The 23,825-nt window shown below is 40.0% G+C and overlaps 1 protein-coding gene across 1 annotated transcript in view; it reads left to right on the top strand.

Annotated features, from left to right (window-relative positions):
* The window catches only part of ephb6 (eph receptor B6), a 95,750-nt gene that overhangs the window by 1,104 nt on the left and 70,821 nt on the right, over positions 1 to 23,825 (top strand). The window lies entirely within an intron of this gene.

Below are 23,825 nucleotides of genomic sequence, written 5' to 3'. Positions count from 1 at the left end.
TATTTTAAAAGCAATTTTACATATTATACTATATATTATATGTATTACATATCATACATTTTATATGCACATATTGTATATAATATGATTTTATATTACCTTATTTATTTTTAGATATTATACTGCTCCTAACCTTTTTATGTTTTATTACCTAATTCATTTTTTAAATTATTTTTTGTATTATATGAAGTGGAATATCTAATTTATATTATATGAAAATAAAACGATATAAATAAAATAAAAATATATCTATATATATGTAGGTTTTTTTATCAGGAGGTTTGCAAATACATATTTGTATATTTGATCCTCTGTACTGATTTCCCACTTGGAACGCATTTCAAGCCACACGAAGTGACATTTTGGTGAGACAGGAAGTGGCCCACATTTTGGACTACTGTATATTTGTATTTTTTATTGCTAATTTTCTTTATTGGGCATTTACCTGCCCACAAGTGAAAGCCCATTTTACCTTACTTATATTATAATATCCTTTATGAACATGTTCTGTCTGCTGGCATTAGCGGATGTCCCACAGGGATCTGTATTACAACCACAGATATTGGCTCCCTAAAACTGATTTCTGCTCTCTCTTATTTATGCATCAACTCACCAAATATGTAGAATAATCATTACTGATAATTGACTGGGTTTGTTTAGAAAAAAGCGCGGTGTGTCATTTGTATGGAAGTCAGCGTGGAGCTGGGGATCGATCAGTGTTGGTAGCAGATGGCCTGGATGAGGATGTGGATGAGCGAGAGCAAGGCCAGCACACAGCTCAGTGTATGGCCTAGTATCTTTGTGCCATTGGAATAAAGCTGCACATAATACTGCATTGACCCAATAGTGGGGGCATCCGTTTAAATCCACACGTTAGCTCTGTTGGGGCAGGTTGTCTGCTCAAAAAATGTGCTTTTTTCCCCCTCAAGTATGACATGTAAATGTCATAATACTGCTTGTAAATGCTACTATCAGTGTGGATGAGTGCTAGCTGCGTGAAGTAAGAAAGTGCACCTGATGCCCTTCTCCTGTCACCATTGGAGCTGCGCGTATTATTAGTAATAGTAGTTTATTATTATTGGTCCAAATGTCATTTACCTACAGAAATGTTTGATTTCACACACCATCAAGCTTTCCTGAATGATTCAGCATAGCATCCCCCTCTTTACCAAGCCAGTGTTGACATTATCGCTCAAAGGTCATGTTCACGTTCTCCAGTAGCTTTGCTCTTTTATCGAGTGTTAATTAGGCGGATCCACGCAACTCCAACCCTCCAAGTGGGTGTGATAAGCCTCCTTTTCACGATGGAGTAAGAGAAAGTGGAAAAGGGAAACAAATGTGCACACTGGGTCACTGCTCGCCAGCAAAAGCAACGTGGCGGCTGCTGGCTGCCTGGTGCGAAGGACAAGATGCTGCATCGTCATCTTTACGTATCACGAAAGCTCTCTCACTCCAAAATACAACTTCTACATGTTTACATTATATGGAATGGATAGACAGACTTTTACATTGTGTGTGACTCGATAATGTTTACGTTATGTGTGTATGTGAACGGACAGACAGATGTTCACATTATATGTGAATGGATAGATATTTACATTATGTGAGACTTAATGTTTATGTTTTGTGTGTGAATGGACTATGAATGGATAGACAGATATTTACATTTTGTCTGATGTGAATGGATAGACATATGCAGTATTTACATTATGTGTGAATGGATAGACAGATGTTTACATTATGTGTGATGTGAATGGATAGACGGATGTTTATGTTATGTGTGAATGGATAGACAGATACAGTATTTACATTATACAGTATGTGAATGGATAGATTGATATTTACATTATGTGTGATGTGAATGGATAGACGGATGTTTATGTTATGTGTGAATGGATAGACAGATACAGTATTTACATTATATGTGAATGGATAGACTGATATTTACATTATGTGTGATGTGAATGGATAGACGAATGTTTATGTTATGTGTGAATGGATAGACAGATACAGTATTTACATTATATGTGAATGGATAGACTGATATTTACATTATGTGTGATGTGAATGGATAGACGGATGTTTATGTTATATGTGAATGGATAGACAGATACAGTATTTACATTATACAGTATGTGAATGGATAGACTGATATTTACATTATGTGTGATGTGAATGGATAGACAGATATTTACACTATGTGTAAGTAGACAAATATTTGCATTGTGTGTATGTAAATGGAGAGAAAGATGTGTGAATGGATAGACATGTTCACATTATGGTTGTATGTGCATGGACAGACTGATGTGTATATGGGAATGAAAAGTGTTGTTTTCATTATGTGTGTATGTGAATGGATAAACATTTTTTGTCCAATCTGTTCTGTGAAAGCACTGTTGGTGGTGGTTATGCTGATGTAGTGGTGTTGGATTCTGTGTTTTAGTTGGAAAAAAGTGTCATTTGGAGTGGAGGAGGGCTATCAGGTGTCATTTTTATTATTCATGATTTTTCTTGTGGAGTTGTGTCTGTTCTGACAAATTCCTTGTTAGCGTGCGTGTCTTTGCTGGTGCAGTGGAGCGTCATGAGCGATGACTGGGCAACAGCAACCACTGATGATGCAAATTGAACAATTGAGGGCAGATTTGACAATGCAGGTTTTCTGTTGTTTGTATGAATGTTCTGTAATATTTTCTGCGTTAGTACACAGAAAATATACTCCCGCCTTTCTGGCAAAGAGGATATGGCTTTGTTGGTGTGTACAGCAGACAGGGAGCCATGACCTGCTCCTCTTGCTGCCTCATTGTGACTGAAATAGTGCATCATCCAGTCAGCTACACCGCAACACACTCTTTATTTGGATAACTCCCCGTGATACGGACGTGCTTATTTCTGGAACGTGGTTAATTTGCCTCCTCTTTCCTCGCTCCTCCTGCTGCCTTCCTGTCTTGGCGTATCACTCGCTGCCTGTGGTTATGCGTAATGATGGTTTGGTAGAGGCCTCGTCCTCAGCTGACTGTCTGTGGGTGCAGCATCTGGAGCCGATCAAGGCCTGTCGGATGACAAGGCAGAGGAATAAACGCTCGCAAGTGCAGCAGGGATCTTAGCAGGAAATGTTGGCGTGCAGGTGGAACTTGATGTTGACCTGACTAAGCCTGCCAAGCAACAAGTGGACATTCTGTTGATTTGCACTTGCTAGATCAATGCTTCCGACTTCCCAGCATGACTTGCGGCACTAAAAAGTTGCTAAAGTTTTGTGTTCAAAGTTAATATCAACCTGACTTTTTGTGTTTTCTTTTTTTTCAAAATATTTAAACTTTCTTCTTAAATAATCTTTGTAAATTTTCTTCTTGTAAAATGATTTTATTCCCATTACATTATTGTTTCCTCATAATTTAGATATATTATGACTTTTTTCTCTTAATATTTTTACTTTATTCTGGTCAAATTACTGCTTTTTTTGCCGTTTTTGATGTTTTTTTCAACTTTCCTCTTAAATAATCTTTGTACCTTTTTGTTTTCATATATTATAACCCATAATATTATAACTCTTTCCCCAACCTAATTAAAAAAAAAAATACACCTTTTTTTCTTGTTTTGAGTGTGAATGGTTGTTTGTCTATATGTGCCCTGCCATTGGCTGGCCACCAGTCCAGGGTGTACCCCACCTGTTGCCCAAAGTCAGCTGGGATAGGCTCCAGCATACCCCCACGGCACTGATGAGGAGAAGCGGCATAGAAAATGGATGGATGGATGTTTGTCTCTCATAATATTACAACTTTAAAAAATAGATCTTTTTCATAATATTTCAACTTTATACTATTAAAATGACGTTATTTTTCCTCATAATATAATAACAATATTCTCATAAAATTATGATTATCATTATCATTAGATTACAACTTTTTCTCTCATAAAATGATTGCTCATTTGTCCGTTTTTGCTGTTTTTTATTTTTCAAATAACTTTCTTCTTAATCATCTTTTTTTAAATATTATGACTTTATTCCCATAATAGAACTTTTTCGCACACGTAATTTTTCAAAAACTACAACATTATTTTGTTTTGTTTCTCATAATATTACAACTTTTTTACAAAAACGTATTTTTTCTTTAACATTTCAACTGTATGCTACTAAAATGACATACATTTTTCTTCTTTAGTTTATCCTCTTTATGACTACTTCGCGTTAGAATACAACCCTTTTCTCTTAATATTTTGTAGGTATATTTTCTAGGTATGAATGTGAGTGTGAATGGGTGTTTGTCTATATGTGCCCTGGATTGACTGGCAACCAGTCCAGGGTGTACCCCGCCTTTCACTCGAAGTCAGCTGGGATAGGCTCCAGCATACCCCAGCGACCCTCAAGAGGATAAGCAGCATAGAAATAAAATGTGTATATGTGAATGGCGGGTGCATGTTTGAGGTACGTGTGTGAATGGAGAGACGTGAGTGCGTGTGTGTACGTGAATTAACATATACATCTTTGCATTGTGTGCATGTGAATGGACAAGCTGATTTCCAATTCATGTTGTGTGTAAACGCACAGACGTTTGCATTATATTTGCATGTGTATATTTGTATCACAAATTGTTGTGTCAGGTTCTCGGTGTGGTTAGGACCCCAGATGCAGAGGCTTAGAGTTCGTGTGGTGATTCAGGACTTGTAATGACAAAAAGTGCAAGAGAGAGTAGTTCCAAAAACAGAAAGCGATGGTGTTGTGGCAAAAACAGAGACAAAAGGCAAATGAAAGTTACACCATGAAGAAAAGTACAAACTCTGGAGTTAGCTGGACAGCAGGGAGGCGGCAGGTCCAAATGGGCATGGAACAACGATTGGTAGCAGAAGCACTCGGGTGTGTTGCCAGCAGAGGCGAAACAATAAACCAGCGGCTGCCAGCTGTGGGTAGTCGGCTTAAATGAGTATCGGGTAATTAGCAACAGGTGTGCCCAGCGTCCCCGCCTCCAGCCCGCTTAAGGTGTAACTGCAACAATAAAGGAGAAACAAGCCAGAAGAAGGCAGGTACCACGCAGTGACAACCACAACAAATGGTAGTCACTAGCACATTGTGACATTGTTGTATGATATGAGTGTGTAAACGCAAATGGACAAACATGTTTACATTGAAGAATGAAAATGAATGGACTGGCGACGTATTATTGATTATGTGTACTGTATATGTGAATGGACGTCTGGTATGTATGCAAATGGACAAACAGATGGCTATGTTACAGTATATATACAGTAGTGCATGTGAGTGGACAGGCGTGGGTTACAAGGGATATAAATGTCTTTGTGGAAGATGTTCTTTCATTCAAAAAATAAAATTCTGTTAGAAATCCCACAGTTTTTGCATGTTTCATGCGAGCGGCGACCTCACTTTGTGGGGTGGTCCTTGAACACACCAGCTACCTTTCTCCCACACACTACAGATAGACTACTGTACTGTATTTTTACCCTTTTTCTTTCACCTCATATTTGCTCCCAAATGCTGATACTAGTGGGAATGCATAAATGTAAGATTTGATGACCTTATTTAGTGCTAATGTGTATATTTGTTTGTTGGATTTGTGCACAGCCTCAAGTTAATTCATGCTAGCAAACAGTGACATATAATCGTCTCTTCAAAAAACCAAAGTCCAGGCTGGTACTGGTGTATGGCGGCTCTGTATTTATTTACTGTTTTAATTTGCGTTAGTTTGATGTTATTCCCGTCATAGTTGTACACAATACATAATAAATAAGATCAATTAAATGGCAATAATGTATGTATGTTTGCTAATGTGTTGAAAATCTTTCCTGGTGACGAGCTAGCGTGCTTCTAATCTTCAGTCATGCTAAGCTACGTAGAATGCGTGACAATCCTTTTGCGGGCAGTGTTGTTTAAGAGATGGTTAGTGATGTGCGATACCACCAATTTTCATCCGATCCGATACTGAATAAAATCCAGGCTGGTATAGACGATACCGATCCAATACGGATACTTTGCAAATTCACCTAATGTGTCTGGTAAATTTTAAAAAGTAGTGTATTTCATATCATATCTTAAATAATACAAGCCATTTGATTAATTTATTCATTAAATCAATTATTAATTAAAATGTAAAAAACATTTTTTTATTTCGTCTCTGCTATTTGCAAACGATGTGGTCCTGATGGCCTCATCGGGCTCATCGGCAGCGTTTACTGGGACGGTTTGCATCGGAGTGTGAAGCTTCTGGGATGAGACTCAGCACCTCCAAATCTGAGGCCATGGTTCTCAGTCGGAAAGGGTGGATTGCTCCCTCCGGGTTGGGTCCTGCCCCAGGTGGAGGAGTTCAAGTATCTAGGGGTCTTGTTCACGAGTGAGGGAAGGTTGGCGCGTGAGGTCGATAGGCGGATCGGCGCAGCGTCTGCAGTAATGCGGTCGCTGTACCGGACCATCGTGGTGAAGAGAGAGCTGAGCGGCAAGGCAAAGCTCTCAATTTACTGATCGATCTATGTTCCCACCCTCACCTATGGTCACGAGCTTTGGGTGGTGACCGAAAGAACAAGATCACGGATACAAGCGGCTGAAATGAGTTTCCTCCATAGGGTGGCTGGACTCACCCTAAGAGACAGGGTGAGGAGCTTGATCATCCAAGAGGAGCTCAGAGTAGAGCCAGTTGAGGTGGCTCGGGTATCTAGTCCGGATGCCTCCTGGACGCCTCCCTGGTCAGGTGTTTCGGGCATGCCCAACCAGGAGAAGGCCCCGGGGAAGACCTAGGACACGCTGGAGGGATTATGTCTCACAGCTGGCCTGGGAACGCCTTGGTGTCCTCCCTGTGGAGCTGGAGGAGGTGGTCGGGGACCGGGAAGTCTGGGCTTCCCTACTGAGACTGCTGCCCCCGAGACCCAGATCCGGATATGCGGGAGGAAATGGATGGATGGGTTAATTATTAAGAATTACTTTAAGAATAAAAAGTTTATTTACAATTCACACACGACTCCGATTAGTCATGCTGGAGCCTATCCCAGCTGACTTTGAGCGAGAGGCGGATTCAACCCTGGGCTGGTCGCCGGCCACAATCCATTCATCTAAGGTTTTATGCCTGTCGCATCCGGTCGCATCGGTTTATCGTTCACAACCCTCGTGTCTATCTATCTATCTATCAAACTTTCTGTCTGTCTATATACGTGTATCTATCTGTCTGTCTATCTACATGTATCTATCTGTCTGTCTATCTATATGTACAGTATCTATCTTTCTGTCTATCTACATGTATCTATCTGTCTGTCTGTCTGCCTGTTTGCATTATTAGTATGTGTGAATGGCCATATGGGGGTTTACAGAACCTTTTTTTTCTTCACTGTACTGCCCAGCAGGCACAACCTTGATACAACATTGAATAAACATTCATGATATTGAAAAGTGTGTTTAATTTGAAGCAATGTTGCTAAATAGTTGTATTCGTAAAGTGTGACAATTTAATTTTACTATTATTTTACTATTTACTATTATTTTATTATTACTAATTCTGTTTTGTCAAATGAAGAGAATCCCAAAAAAAAGTTTCATTAAGGGTACAAATTTGGAACATTATTTGAGAAGTGACCAAGATCAACGTCAAAACCCAACAGTGAATAAACGTCAGCAAATGCACATTGTTTCAACGTTGTGTTTGTGTTGCTCAACACGAAGGTTCTCAACACCACTGGTTGAGAAGTGCACAAGATCCAACGGTCAAATCAACGGCAGAACCCGACAGTGAATAAACATCAGCAAATACTGTATATGTTGTTTCAACGTTGTGTTTGTGTTGCTCCTTACCTAATTCAAGAATTTATCAACGTTTTTTCAATGTTGTGTGCCTGCTGGGTGCTCAGTGCTCAGCACCTGCACGCTAGTTATATGACATCCCGCCACATTTGTTCATAATACAAGTCGGAGCTGCAGGAAAGTGGTGAAGTAACATGAGGCATGAAACAACAAGCGCTTTGCAGGCGAGAGACTATCAGCATGCGGCGTAAAATGGAGCGTGGTGGGTCGCTCAGCTGAAGAGAAGCGCAGGGGTCACCCGTGAACTCGTGCAGGTCGAGCGCGCACGCCCACACACACCATCGTTCTCCCTCACATCAGCCACTGCTTCCCTGCTGTCACTTTTTGGATAAATAATACACACTGGATGACACAGGTTGGTGGAGGGGGGAGAGGACGGGGCACAAGAATGGAGGAGTAAAGGAAGAGAGTGGATGGGCGTGCATTAAAGGCAGCAGCACTCAGGTCCAGATTGCAGACTCAGCACTTGTCAGAGCTGTCAGGAACAAAAGCTGAGTGTCTCTTGTGTCACATGGACCAATAACAGAGACGCTGTGCTGGTGGCTGAGTTAAATAAAGGGGCTTTTACCGCCAGCCAGCAAGTGCCCCCCCCCCCATTCCCTCACCCCACTTTTTGTTCATGTCGCCAGGTCTTAATCCCCGAAAGGTGTGCACTCAACGCTTACCTCCGGATGTCGCATGCTGAATTATTCATCATGCAAATGTCACGCAATGAGACATGCATGAGGCTTTTCCACCACGTCATGTACACGTTTGTCTCGCAGAGAAAGCACGACATAGTTAGTACCGTGACACCCACCTACCCCCTTCAGCCCCCCCATGCGGCAGTGAACTACATAGACATAAATATTCATTTCCAAATAGTTCTACTTGCATTATTATTCATGCATGCTTGAATGAAAGCCCTGGAGCACAGGGTTAATTGAATTTGGAGTGACACATGTGCAGCATCTGCTTAGCAGGATGTCGTGTGTGTGTGTGCGTGTGTGTGTGTGTGTGTGTGTGAAACAGATATTTACAACCTGAAAATGCACAGACATTGAATGTTGAACATCATCTCAAACGTTGTTTACAAGCAATAATTTTCCCACTGGAAATAATGGAAATCAAAATAATCCGTTCCGTTATGAACTGAAATAAGTCAAGAATATGGTCAGAATCTTAATCACATTAGATATTTTTTCTATTATTCAGGTTGGCAGTCGAATCAAACTCCTCCGAATGGAATCGTCAAATAGTTGACTATTCTAAGACACCCCGAGTGCCTACAACTTCAAAACCCATATACTGTATACCAGGGGTGTCCAAAGTCCATCATCCGGCTGGTTTCTTATTGGCCCGCATCGCAGTCTAAAAATAGAATAGAATAGAAATTTTACAAGAAAACAAAAAAAAAATAAATAAATTACAAAAATGAAAAATAGCATAAAGCTTCATAATAGCATAAAGTTGAAATATTAATTAAAAAAGGCCTTAAAAAAGTTAATATTATTATTGTTTTTATAATTAAAAGTAATATTATGCCAGACAAACAAAACAACAAAATAAAGTTGTATTTTTTGTAAAATTAGGTTGGGGAAAAAGGTTTATGAAAAGTATTATGAGAATAAAGTCAAAATATTATGGGAATAAAGTCATAATTACGAGAAGAAAATTACAATAAGAAAGTTGAAATAGTTGGAAAATTCAGGGGAAAAAAATGTAAATTTGATTCTATTATTGAAAAGTTACTGGTGATTTTTACCATTTTTGTTGCTGAACAATTTTTCAAATATTTAAACTTTCTTTATAAATAATCTTGTCACAATATTTTCACTTTATTCTCATATTATAACTTTTACCAACCTATTTTCCAAAAATTACTTTATTTTGTTTTGTTTGTTTCTCATAATATTGCAAGTTTAAAAAGCAACTAATTTTTTCTTTAATATTTCAACTCTATGCAACTAAAATGACATTATTTTTCCTCATAACACGATGAGTTTATTCTCACAAAATTACAACTTTTTTTCTCATTAGAAAACAGCTTTTATCTTTTAATTTTGTAACTTTTTTTTCATAAAATTGCAGCTTTTCCCCACACATTTTTGGTGTTTTTGTCATTCATTTTCCAACCATTTCAACTTTCTTCTTGTAAGTAAGACTTTATTCGCATAATATTTTGACTTTATTCTTGTGATTTTATAACATTTTCCCCAACCTAACTTTCCAAAAACAACAACTTTTATTTGTTGTTTTGCTTGTCTCTCATATTATGAGTTTTTCATTAATATTTCAACTTTATGCCATTAAAATGAGTGTTTGATAGTTAAAGTGACACAAGGCAGGATGTTGCGTGTGTGTGTTTTCGGTGGAGAGGTGTGTAGGATGCATTTGAAAGGGAAAAAAAAAATTTGACAGATTTGCCGTCTCCATCTGGAAGCGTAATCCTTCAAAAAAAATCTCTTAACAGCTCAGTCAGACAGAAGACAAGGAAGGAGACAAGCACGACATATTCCCACTTTCTTTACAGTATTTGCTGCCTGATGGAAGATTATTTCTGTGTTATTGAGACAGAGAGGAGCAGACAGGTGACCTTTAGGTGAGATGCAAACCACTTTTTCCACAAGATTTCTCCATGCGAGGATGAACATCTCCTCCGCTCTCTGGTGTGCCATGACATGAGAAAGACGAGATTAAAAAGCATCTTCCATCACTCCATGATGCAGTTATACAGGACGCCTTTGCCACTTTGCATGCTTAGGAAACACTGGTTTGTCCACACACGACACAGAGCTGAGGACAGACGGTGACAGACAGATGGGACGGCAGCCAACCCCAGATTTTGGAACAGAAATGGAAAATTACTGTGGCCACATTCTAAGTGTAGCTTCACTACTGAGAGACCCCATCTCCAATGTACGCATACTCACACATCAGTGCGGTTTAGCTTGAAAACTCACGAGGCCATTGTTTCCATCTTGTGCTATGTAGCAAGGAACTTTTCAATGTCATTAGATTTAGAACATATTTGGCTACAGAAGCTGTAATAAGTCAAATTTTGGTCTATGGATAATATTAAGCAGCCATATTTAAACACCAACACATCATTTTTGCATTCCTAAATGAATGAAAATAGACTGAAAATCATATGTGTGCACCGTAATTTCCGTGTGTAAACCGCTACTTTTTTTCTCATGCTTTGAACCCTAGCCTATTTATGGCTAAAAACTACATTTCCCATGATGCTTAGAGTGCAGCTTCAGGAAGTAGTGACAAGTGAAGTGAAAGCTGATATCAGGTTTTGAAGTCTTATGCAGTGATCTGTAACACCTCTTAAGTAAGTTTGATCAAGTGTAGAATTAATACAGCTTCTCTTTGGACTAGTCGAAACCCCCGACCGTCCACTATCGGTTTTCGAAAGGCTGGACTACTGCTTGATGATGAGCTTTAGCTCAAGCTAAATGGCCAATGTCTCGAGACAAAAGTGACACAAAGAGTGTTAATGAAACAGAGACAGACTAGCAAAGTGTGTGACAAAAGAATTATGAAAGCGGTCAATTGTAATGCTGAAGAAGCCGACTTGGCTTTAGTTCCCAGGAGGAGGATAGGCAGCGATGATGATGAATTACTTTTTTGGTAGGCTACTGTTTAACTAGCCACATTACACTCACTGTTCGGCACTGTTTAACTATCCATATTACACGCACAGTTCTGTTTATTTAATCTAAAGTCCAATAAAATCTTTCTGTGTAACATATTTCTGTGTACTCAATATGCCATGTTACGGTGTGGACACCTGCGGCTTATAGATCGGTGCTGTCTACATGTGTTCAAATGTTTTGTTTTGAAATTTAGTGGGTGCAGCTTACGTACCGGTGCACTCTAAAGTTGAGAAATTATGGTGTTTAGTTTGTCAGTGGCTGATGCAGCAGCTACCATTTCCCGCTAGACATAATTAGTGTCCCAATGAAACAATACTGCTGTGTAAAATAGCACATTTCTCAATCCACAGTGGTACCATATCATTATAGTTGCACATTACTTACAAACACATACGTAGTCTCCAAAGCTCTGTATGCTCTGTATCTTGGCTGGTCACAGTAATCAATAAATCAATTAACCGCATGTTAAATAAAAACTAACTGGATAATTTTGCCCGCCTGGATATGCTCTTTTTCAGTCTTTCTTTCATATGTACCAAACAGGCTGGATGACAAGAAGGTTCAGTCCGTGCAGCTGTCTCAACACCTCTTTGTCCCAGCGGGGAGAGGTATGCTACGCTAGTGAGTGTACCGCTTGCCTGCTGTGTGTGTGGTGCGGTACACAATGGAATACTTTCTTTGTGCCTGTTGTGCATAAAACTAAATCTCATGTCAATTTCAGCCTGTATGCGCATCGTCATTTCGTGACAAAGACAAAGACAATGAAATAAATAATACAAAACTTACGTTCAGTGATGCGTGAAGTATAGCACCCCATTGTACACCGAATGCATTTTGCTGCATCCAAAACATATACTTTGACTTAAACTCTTACACTACATTAAAGTAAACAGAATATTCCACACACAATGTTGCTAAATGTTTTGTAAATAACTAAATCGATTGTTGTGAAAATTCTTATCAATTTTGGAAATAAAAGCTATCATTTTATTGGAAAAATAATATACTGATAGCAAGCCAATAGTTTTTGTGTTTCTTTAGTTTTTGCGCGGCGTTTAGTCCGAGCGGTCCTTGAACGCAGCATTACCCAAAGACAGAAAAAGTGGAAGTTTCCCAATCCTGCAACAAGACTTGCTTTCCCCCCCTCCCCCCTTCCTTCACCTCATCATTGTTCCCAAATGCTTGGTGCTGGGTGTGAATGCATAAAGGTGAGCTTTGATGGCGATATTATGTGTGTATTGAGTGCTTATTTTTGTGTTTAATCGATATCATGCTAATTCATGCTTGCACACTGGCTGTGAAAAAACTATCTGATAATCTTCTCTCTGGAAAACAAACTCCAGGCTTGTACTAGTGGTGAGTCTTTATTCATTTTGTGCGTTTAATTTGATGTTATTGGAAGCTACTCTTCTGAGACTTGTGTTCAATGCAGTCAGTCAAGGAGTAATGCGCAGCGTTTTCAATGTGAAGGCCGGAAGTTTGTTGTTGTGAGTTGTTTTTCCTTCCTTTAAAGCAGCGGTGTCAAACTCGTGCCATGGAGGGCCGAGACACTGCAGGTTTTCTTTCCAGCCAGTCACAAAAGCAGGTGATTTTAATGATCAACACCTTCAGTTTGAGGGAAGCAGCTCATCAATTAAATCACCTGCTGCAGAAACTGGTTGGAGAGAAAACCTGCAGCACCCTCCAGGGCACGAGTTTGACACATGTGCTTTAAAGCTTTCATTTGTCATCATAGCAAGACAACATGTACTGCATTTCCGCTTCCGGTCTACAGCGCTAAGCCTCCCGGGTAATGTAGTATTTAGGCATTAACTAACACAAAACCAGAAGCATACATCCCTGGGTGTTTTTTTGTGCCATGGGTGGGTGACAGTAAAAGACAAAGAAGGGATTGCCTTCAATAACAATAAAAATGATTTTAAATTTGAATTAAGTATTAGGCACCATTTATCATAATTGTTTCACATTGTTTTCTGCACGTAAAAAAAGATTCTATGTCAAATGTATTTGTTTGAAATATATTTGTGGGTCTCTGGAATGGGTTAATATTATTTACATTACAGTAATCACTCGTTTATTGCGGTTAATTGGTTCCACCACCGCGATAAGTGAATTTCCGCAAAGTTGGATTCAATATTAATAAGCGGAATATATTCGTAGTTATGGCATTTGCTGTTTATGATCTTCTAAATACGTTTTTTAGCATTATTAGAGCTAGCTAGACATGAAGTAACACCCTTGTTGTCGCCTTTACATTTGTATTACCCGATATAGTAGATATCCATCCATCCATCCATCTTCTATACCGCTTCTCCTCATTAGGGTCACAGGGGTATGCTGGAGCTGGAGTATGCCTATCCAAGCTGACTTCGGGCGCAGGCGGGGCACATCCTGGACTGGTCGCCAGCCAATCGCAGCGCACATATAGACAAACAACCATTCACACTCACATTCATACCTATGGACAATTTAGAGTCGCCAATTAACCTAACATGCATGTTTTTGGAATGTGGGAGGAAACCGGAGTACCCGGAGAAAACCCACACACACACGGGGAGAACATGCAAACTCCACACAGAAATGCCCAACAGAGATTCGAACCCAGATCTTCCTGACAACATGCTAACCACTAGGCCACCGTGCGGCCTTAAAATAAGACATAAATACATACAGACATAAACAAGATAACACAGACTCACACTTTAGCATTTCCTTGTGTTTTTCTGGACAGCATACTTCCTGATGTGGCTATTGTCTTATCATTGTATTGTAATAGAGGCTTTAAATGGCCTTACACTCCTATTACCCAATATAGTTGACATAATTAGAGTAAATAAGCCATTTAAAATGTAAATAAAACTCTTGCTCATGTTCCCTGAGGGACCTTAGTGTCAGGCAGACAGCTAGTAATGTTGGCGGTTCCGAGTTGATTTCTAGCTTGTCGTGGGTTATGGCCCCAACGGTAACCTGCGTTGTATGATGATTATGTTATTGTGTGAAATAATTTAAACCCACAATAACTGTTCTGGGGATCACGTCTCACGTTCTGGCGACACCTAGTGGCCAATGGAGAGCACTACATTCACAAGTAGAATGATTCTTGTTCCTTGTATGTGTATTTTAGTTCATTTAGTTAGATCATTTAACTATTTTTATGATTGAAAATACTTAATTTAGGCCAAGAATACATACCATTTGCTTCAATATGCATTTTCAAAACTAATAATAGGCTGTATTCAACCATGAAACAGCAATCATTTGTTAATAATTGTTTTAAAACTGCGATGTAGCGAGGGACAAATATATTTCCTTTGGGAAGAATTGCCTCGGTTTTTGTCACCCTTTTTGGAATGGATGGCTTCCTTATTTATAAATGGAATATTTTCATAGAGCATAGAAAGCCTCTAAATGTGCTTTTTAACATTATAGAGCCCTCTAGACATGAAATAACACCCCTATAGTCACCTTTACATTTATACATAGTCGACCACATAAGAGAACATAAGACATCTAAGACATAAGTGGGATGCTCGTGTATGTGTTGCTGTGTTGCTGTGTTCTGGTGCTAGCTGAGTGGGGGGGCGGACAGGAAGTGATGTTGGAGGTTCAGAGTTGAGTTTCAACTTAATGTGGGTTACAGCCGCAACAGTCGCCCGTGTTAGGGATTATTGTGCCTGTTGTGAGATCATTCAAAGCTGCAATGAAGCCAGTTATTTCGCCGATTTAAGTCCGGTGCTTGTGTGACCCAACATTACAGTAACATTACTGACACCTAGTGACTAATGTGCAATACTACAGATCATCACAGTGTCTTTGAATGCGTCTTCTGAATGCTTAAAAATGCTTTGTTTGTAAAAGTGGCGAGGATTGCGGCGAGGGATTACGGTTCACCTTTTGTGGATTCGCTGTTTATGCAATTTTGCTTTTTTTTTTTAACAGCATATGAACGAGCATTGTGTCTGCGTCCTTGTGGTGTATTAGAGCGATCTATGTGCTCTGTTGTATGTGTCTGTTATTGTATTTACTACTGCTACCAGTCGAGGGTGTTGTATACTCATGTTGAAGAAGTGTGCAGCTCCACTTGTCTCACTATGTGTTTATGTGCCTGTACGAGCATATTACGAACCTACAGTAGACAATAGCCGGCTAAATATAAAGCCACAACAGTCCTTATTGGCGGGACCTTAAGTCCTTAAGGGAGAACCCGCCCAATGTGTTCTGCGTCCTGTTTGGCTGTAGACCATTGTCAATCAATCTTCTTTGTGGCGTTTCCTGTTGTGGTCAATAGTCGCTTACTGTGTGAGCTGCTGGCCAATCAACAACAGAAGAGGAAGAAGCTATTTTGGAAACCTAGCCCCCGCGATAAACGAGGGAACACTGTACTACTGTGCTACTACTGAGTGTGCATGTTATGGCTTTTTAAAGCACTTGAAAAAGCCAATACTTGAAGTGAACAGCCGTTATCTATTCAATTTATTCTAAATAAATCCCCAGTCAAAAGTTTCAACTCATTTTGTCAGTGACTCTCCCGGCATTTTAAAGTAGCGAATTGACCTTTTAATTGCGAAGGCGGCCTTTTTGGGTCAATCAGATTAATTTCCCAAACACCAGATCGTGGTGCCAGCGTGCATCTTGGTTGAGAATATGTTATTAGCGTTGACATATGCACATGGCGGGAGGTCTCGGAGATTGCACACCGTGGGGGTGGCGGGGTCAGGCGGAGAATCAAAGAAAAAATGTGCTGCGAACCTGGACTTCTACAACAGACATGAAATCTAGCGTCTTTGCTGTTTATTTGTCATCACACATACCTTAGTGTTAATGTCACAGTTCTGTTCATTGTACGCACAGTCAGGGAGGAAAAGGCCAAGTATACAACTTGTAACAGCTTTAATGATTTTTACAATGAAATATCATTGAAATATAATAGAAATATCTATTCTCAATCCTTTCTTTCTTTCTTTCTTTCTTTCTTTCTTTTTTTTCTTCCAGCTTTAGTTGCTTGCAGCGAATCAATCTGCATGGTTCCATTTGGATTGTTTTTGTACAACGTTTGCCTTCCTGACACAACCCTCCCATTTTTATCTGAACTTGCGACCAGTGAGTTTACCATTACAGAGCAAATACAATTCAAATGCAAAAATAGTTAATAAAATAAATATGACATAATATATAGTAGGGGTGTCACGAGACACTCAGTTCACGAGATGAGACGATGCACGAGATTGGGTCAATGAGAATGAGATGAGATGTTTACTTTACTTTGAAGAAAAGTACAATGAAAAATAGCAAAAGATATGACGATATATTGCAATCTGCTAAATTAATTTCGACTGCATCACACTCGTCTGCACTCTGTGTATGCGCCACCCACCGAAACAAAGACACTGAATGACTGACAAAAGGGCTCACTTTGTTCATGCCGAGGTGCCAAGGTGCTGAAATGAATGCACAGAGTGAACTCTCTTCCTGCCTGTTTGGAGGCGACAGACGAGGAAAACAGACACGCATGCACATGGCAATATATTGTGGCTGGAAAAATGATCCAGCTCATATTTATTGTGTGATTAATTAATTACTTTATTATCGTTCCAGGCCTTGTGCCCACAAGACAGTTTTTTTATGAACGAGAAAGCTTGTCAGGTTTTAATCTCGCGGGACGTTGTGACACAAGGTTTTGTGCCACCCCTAATTTATACATTTTCTAAGGAATGTGCAGTGATGCTGAGAAGTGTAACAGTAAGAGTTTGAACAGCGAAAATTGTGTTTTTTTTCTAAATGAAAGTTCCTCATTGCCTGAAGTGCAGCATTAGTGTGTAGGCCTGTTCCCCATTTTTACTCAACAACGCTGGCTAGACCGGTCACGATAATCAATAAATCAATTAACCACATGATAAATAAAAAACAACTGGATCATTTTGCATGTGCGTGCATGTTTGTTTTCCACCTTTTTTTCTACCAAACAGGCTCGATGACAAGGGGATTCACTCTGTGCATCGGTCTCAACACCTGGGTACGTGAATGAATGGAGTGAGTGAACACCGCTGTCAGTCATTCAGCCTCTTTGTTCCAGTGGGGAGAGGAGGTGTGCTAGCTGTGTGTGTCGTGTGCTACACGATGGGATACTTTCTTGGTGCCTGCTGTGCATAAAACGCGATATGATGTCAATGTCAGCCCATTCGTGCATCGTCATTTTGTGACATTAAAAGGTTTTGTGACATAGACAATGAAATAAATAATACAAAATGGTGGAAGTTACGTTTGAGCAGCAGTGATTCCGGAAGTATAACACCTCACGCATTTTGCTCCATTCAAAACATGCACTTTGACCAAACTCCCACAAAACCTTACACCTCATTAATGAACAGCATATTCACACACAATGTTGCTAAAAGTCAATCAAGGAAGCGTATATGCAAATGAGCTGACATCTGCATTGGCACACAATGTCATCTTATTTCCGGGTTACTTCTCCGTTTTTTTGGTCAATATTCAGACAATAACAAAAGTGACACTGATTCAAAATCGAAATATGGCGCAGTGTCCGTGATGTGCGTTATGTTTCATTTTTTTACTGGTCTATTTTATTTTCTCAATACACTTTGGGGAACTATTGTTTAATATGATGTTTCCATGTGCTTTTAATTTATTTTATTTGAAATCTCTTAACATTAAATGCTATTGAGAAATTAAAGTTTATTGCTTTTGATACGGTGTATATTATCATTATATTCATAAAAAAATGGTCTCAAAATAATGTTAACAGCAATATCGTTTATTGACAATAATTTCTAGGACAATTACTGTTCAGCATGACATCATACAAATGCCTCCTCAAAAAAATCTGACCTCACAAATCTCTCGGCGTCTTTTGCCGTGTCCCTGCGCACTGTCGCTTCTCCATTTATGTGTATGTGATCCTCGCATCTTCTTCCGCTGTGGAACACACGTAAACAAGATGGCTGCAGCGCTCCGTTAAGGATGAAGATGCGAGCGTCTTCATCACATACATCCGAATGGAGAGGCGGCAGTGCGCAGGGACACAGTGGGAGGCAAATACAACGCCGAGTGATTTGTGAGGTCTGATTTTTTTTTTTTTGAAGAGGCACTTTTATGATGCAAAATGTAGTCTTTTCAACACACAATGTTTTGAGAAGCTAAATGACCCAGCAACTAAGCAAAACTATGTTCCGCATCTTGGAAATCCGACCAGAACTGGACTCGCGGGACCAAATGGGGAGTAAGTCACTGTTGATATCGTCCACAGCTGATGTGGATGTCATACAACTTCATGTAACATAAGACATCTAAGACATAAGTGGGATGCTCGTGTATGTGTTGCTGTGTTGCTGTGTTCTGGTGCTAGCTGAGTGGGGGGGCGGACAGGAAGTGATGTTGGAGGTTCAGAGTTGAGTTTCAACTTAATGTGGGTTACAGCCGCAACAGTCGCCCGTGTTAGGGATTATTGTGCCTGTTGTGAGATCATTCAAAGCTGCAATGAAGCCAGTTATTTCGCCGATTTAAGTCCGGTGCTTGTGTGACCCAACATTACAGTAACATTACTGACACCTAGTGACTAATGTGCAATACTACAGATCATCACAGTGTCTTTGAATGCGTCTTCTGAATGCTTAAAAATGCTTTGTTTGTAAAAGTGGCGAGGATTGCGGCGAGGGATTACGGTTCACCTTTTGTGGATTCGCTGTTTATGCAATTTTGCTTTTTTTTTTTAACAGCATATGAACGAGCATTGTGTCTGCGTCCTTGTGGTGTATTAGAGCGATCTATGTGCTCTGTTGTATGTGTCTGTTATTGTATTTACTACTGCTACCAGTCGAGGGTGTTGTATACTCATGTTGAAGAAGTGTGCAGCTCCACTTGTCTCACTATGTGTTTATGTGCCTGTACGAGCATATTACGAACCCACAGTAGACAATAGCCGGCTAAATATAAAGCCACAACAGTCCTTATTGGCGGGACCTTAAGTCCTTAAGGGAGAACCCGCCCAATGTGTTCTGCGTCCTGTTTGGCTGTAGACCATTGTCAATCAATCTTCTTTGTGGCGTTTCCTGTTGTGGTCAATAGTCGCTTACTGTGTGAGCTGCTGGCCAATCAACAACAGAAGAGGAAGAAGCTATTTTGGAAACCTAGCCCCCGCGATAAACGAGGGAACACTGTACTACTGTGCTACTACTGAGTGTGCATGTTATGGCTTTTTAAAGCACTTGAAAAAGCCAATACTTGAAGTGAACAGCCGTTATCTATTCAATTTATTCTAAATAAATCCCCAGTCAAAAGTTTCAACTCATTTTGTCAGTGACTCTCCCGGCATTTTAAAGTAGCGAATTGACCTTTTAATTGCGAAGGCGGCCTTTTTGGGTCAATCAGATTAATTTCCCAAACACCAGATCGTGGTGCCAGCGTGCATCTTGGTTGAGAATATGTTATTAGCGTTGACATATGCACATGGCGGGAGGTCTCGGAGATTGCACACCGTGGGGGTGGCGGGGTCAGGCGGAGAATCAAAGAAAAAATGTGCTGCGAACCTGGACTTCTACAACAGACATGAAATCTAGCGTCTTTGCTGTTTATTTGTCATCACACATACCTTAGTGTTAATGTCACAGTTCTGTTCATTGTACGCACAGTCAGGGAGGAAAAGGCCAAGTATACAACTTGTAACAGCTTTAATGATTTTTACAATGAAATATCATTGAAATATAATAGAAATATCTATTCTCAATCCTTTCTTTCTTTCTTTCTTTCTTTCTTTCTTTTTTTTCTTCCAGCTTTAGTTGCTTGCAGCGAATCAATCTGCATGGTTCCATTTGGATTGTTTTTGTACAACGTTTGCCTTCCTGACACAACCCTCCCATTTTTATCTGAACTTGCGACCAGTGAGTTTACCATTACAGAGCAAATACAATTCAAATGCAAAAATAGTTAATAAAATAAATATGACATAATATATAGTAGGGGTGTCACGAGACACTCAGTTCACGAGATGAGACGATGCACGAGATTGGGTCAATGAGAATGAGATGAGATGTTTACTTTACTTTGAAGAAAAGTACAATGAAAAATAGCAAAAGATATGACGATATATTGCAATCTGCTAAATTAATTTCGACTGCATCACACTCGTCTGCACTCTGTGTATGCGCCACCCACCGAAACAAAGACACTGAATGACTGACAAAAGGGCTCACTTTGTTCATGCCGAGGTGCCAAGGTGCTGAAATGAATGCACAGAGTGAACTCTCTTCCTGCCTGTTTGGAGGCGACAGACGAGGAAAACAGACACGCATGCACATGGCAATATATTGTGGCTGGAAAAATGATCCAGCTCATATTTATTGTGTGATTAATTAATTACTTTATTATCGTTCCAGGCCTTGTGCCCACAAGACAGTTTTTTTATGAACGAGAAAGCTTGTCAGGTTTTAATCTCGCGGGACGTTGTGACACAAGGTTTTGTGCCACCCCTAATTTATACATTTTCTAAGGAATGTGCAGTGATGCTGAGAAGTGTAACAGTAAGAGTTTGAACAGCGAAAATTGTGTTTTTTTTCTAAATGAAAGTTCCTCATTGCCTGAAGTGCAGCATTAGTGTGTAGGCCTGTTCCCCATTTTTACTCAACAACGCTGGCTAGACCGGTCACGATAATCAATAAATCAATTAACCACATGATAAATAAAAAACAACTGGATCATTTTGCATGTGCGTGCATGTTTGTTTTCCACCTTTTTTTCTACCAAACAGGCTCGATGACAAGGGGATTCACTCTGTGCATCGGTCTCAACACCTGGGTACGTGAATGAATGGAGTGAGTGAACACCGCTGTCAGTCATTCAGCCTCTTTGTTCCAGTGGGGAGAGGAGGTGTGCTAGCTGTGTGTGTCGTGTGCTACACGATGGGATACTTTCTTGGTGCCTGCTGTGCATAAAACGCGATATGATGTCAATGTCAGCCCATTCGTGCATCGTCATTTTGTGACATTAAAAGGTTTTGTGACATAGACAATGAAATAAATAATACAAAATGGTGGAAGTTACGTTTGAGCAGCAGTGATTCCGGAAGTATAACACCTCACGCATTTTGCTCCATTCAAAACATGCACTTTGACCAAACTCCCACAAAACCTTACACCTCATTAATGAACAGCATATTCACACACAATGTTGCTAAAAGTCAATCAAGGAAGCGTATATGCAAATGAGCTGACATCTGCATTGGCACACAATGTCATCTTATTTCCGGGTTACTTCTCCGTTTTTTTGGTCAATATTCAGACAATAACAAAAGTGACACTGATTCAAAATCGAAATATGGCGCAGTGTCCGTGATGTGCGTTATGTTTCATTTTTTTACTGGTCTATTTTATTTTCTCAATACACTTTGGGGAACTATTGTTTAATATGATGTTTCCATGTGCTTTTAATTTATTTTATTTGAAATCTCTTAACATTAAATGCTATTGAGAAATTAAAGTTTATTGCTTTTGATACGGTGTATATTATCATTATATTCATAAAAAAATGGTCTCAAAATAATGTTAACAGCAATATCGTTTATTGACAATAATTTCTAGGACAATTACTGTTCAGCATGACATCATACAAATGCCTCCTCAAAAAAATCTGACCTCACAAATCTCTCGGCGTCTTTTGCCGTGTCCCTGCGCACTGTCGCTTCTCCATTTATGTGTATGTGATCCTCGCATCTTCTTCCGCTGTGGAACACACGTAAACAAGATGGCTGCAGCGCTCCGTTAAGGATGAAGATGCGAGCGTCTTCATCACATACATCCGAATGGAGAGGCGGCAGTGCGCAGGGACACAGTGGGAGGCAAATACAACGCCGAGTGATTTGTGAGGTCTGATTTTTTTTTTTTTGAAGAGGCACTTTTATGATGCAAAATGTAGTCTTTTCAACACACAATGTTTTGAGAAGCTAAATGACCCAGCAACTAAGCAAAACTATGTTCCGCATCTTGGAAATCCGACCAGAACTGGACTCGCGGGACCAAATGGGGAGTAAGTCACTGTTGATATCGTCCACAGCTGATGTGGATGTCATACAACTTCATGTAACATAAGACATCTAAGACATAAGTGGGATGCTCGTGTATGTGTTGCTGTGTTGCTGTGTTCTGGTGCTAGCTGAGTGGGGGGGCGGACAGGAAGTGATGTTGGAGGTTCAGAGTTGAGTTTCAACTTAATGTGGGTTACAGCCGCAACAGTCGCCCGTGTTAGGGATTATTGTGCCTGTTGTGAGATCATTCAAAGCTGCAATGAAGCCAGTTATTTCGCCGATTTAAGTCCGGTGCTTGTGTGACCCAACATTACAGTAACATTACTGACACCTAGTGACTAATGTGCAATACTACAGATCATCACAGTGTCTTTGAATGCGTCTTCTGAATGCTTAAAAATGCTTTGTTTGTAAAAGTGGCGAGGATTGCGGCGAGGGATTACGGTTCACCTTTTGTGGATTCGCTGTTTATGCAATTTTGCTTTTTTTTTTTAACAGCATATGAACGAGCATTGTGTCTGCGTCCTTGTGGTGTATTAGAGCGATCTATGTGCTCTGTTGTATGTGTCTGTTATTGTATTTACTACTGCTACCAGTCGAGGGTGTTGTATACTCATGTTGAAGAAGTGTGCAGCTCCACTTGTCTCACTATGTGTTTATGTGCCTGTACGAGCATATTACGAACCCACAGTAGACAATAGCCGGCTAAATATAAAGCCACAACAGTCCTTATTGGCGGGACCTTAAGTCCTTAAGGGAGAACCCGCCCAATGTGTTCTGCGTCCTGTTTGGCTGTAGACCATTGTCAATCAATCTTCTTTGTGGCGTTTCCTGTTGTGGTCAATAGTCGCTTACTGTGTGAGCTGCTGGCCAATCAACAACAGAAGAGGAAGAAGCTATTTTGGAAACCTAGCCCCCGCGATAAACGAGGGAACACTGTACTACTGTGCTACTACTGAGTGTGCATGTTATGGCTTTTTAAAGCACTTGAAAAAGCCAATACTTGAAGTGAACAGCCGTTATCTATTCAATTTATTCTAAATAAATCCCCAGTCAAAAGTTTCAACTCATTTTGTCAGTGACTCTCCCGGCATTTTAAAGTAGCGAATTGACCTTTTAATTGCGAAGGCGGCCTTTTTGGGTCAATCAGATTAATTTCCCAAACACCAGATCGTGGTGCCAGCGTGCATCTTGGTTGAGAATATGTTATTAGCGTTGACATATGCACATGGCGGGAGGTCTCGGAGATTGCACACCGTGGGGGTGGCGGGGTCAGGCGGAGAATCAAAGAAAAAATGTGCTGCGAACCTGGACTTCTACAACAGACATGAAATCTAGCGTCTTTGCTGTT

This window comes from Dunckerocampus dactyliophorus, chromosome 7, assembly GCF_027744805.1.
Source record: "Dunckerocampus dactyliophorus isolate RoL2022-P2 chromosome 7, RoL_Ddac_1.1, whole genome shotgun sequence".
NCBI lineage: Eukaryota > Metazoa > Chordata > Actinopteri > Syngnathiformes > Syngnathidae > Dunckerocampus > Dunckerocampus dactyliophorus.
The sequence above is the reverse complement of the archived record's forward strand: the minus strand, read 5'-3'. Positions and strand labels throughout refer to the sequence as shown.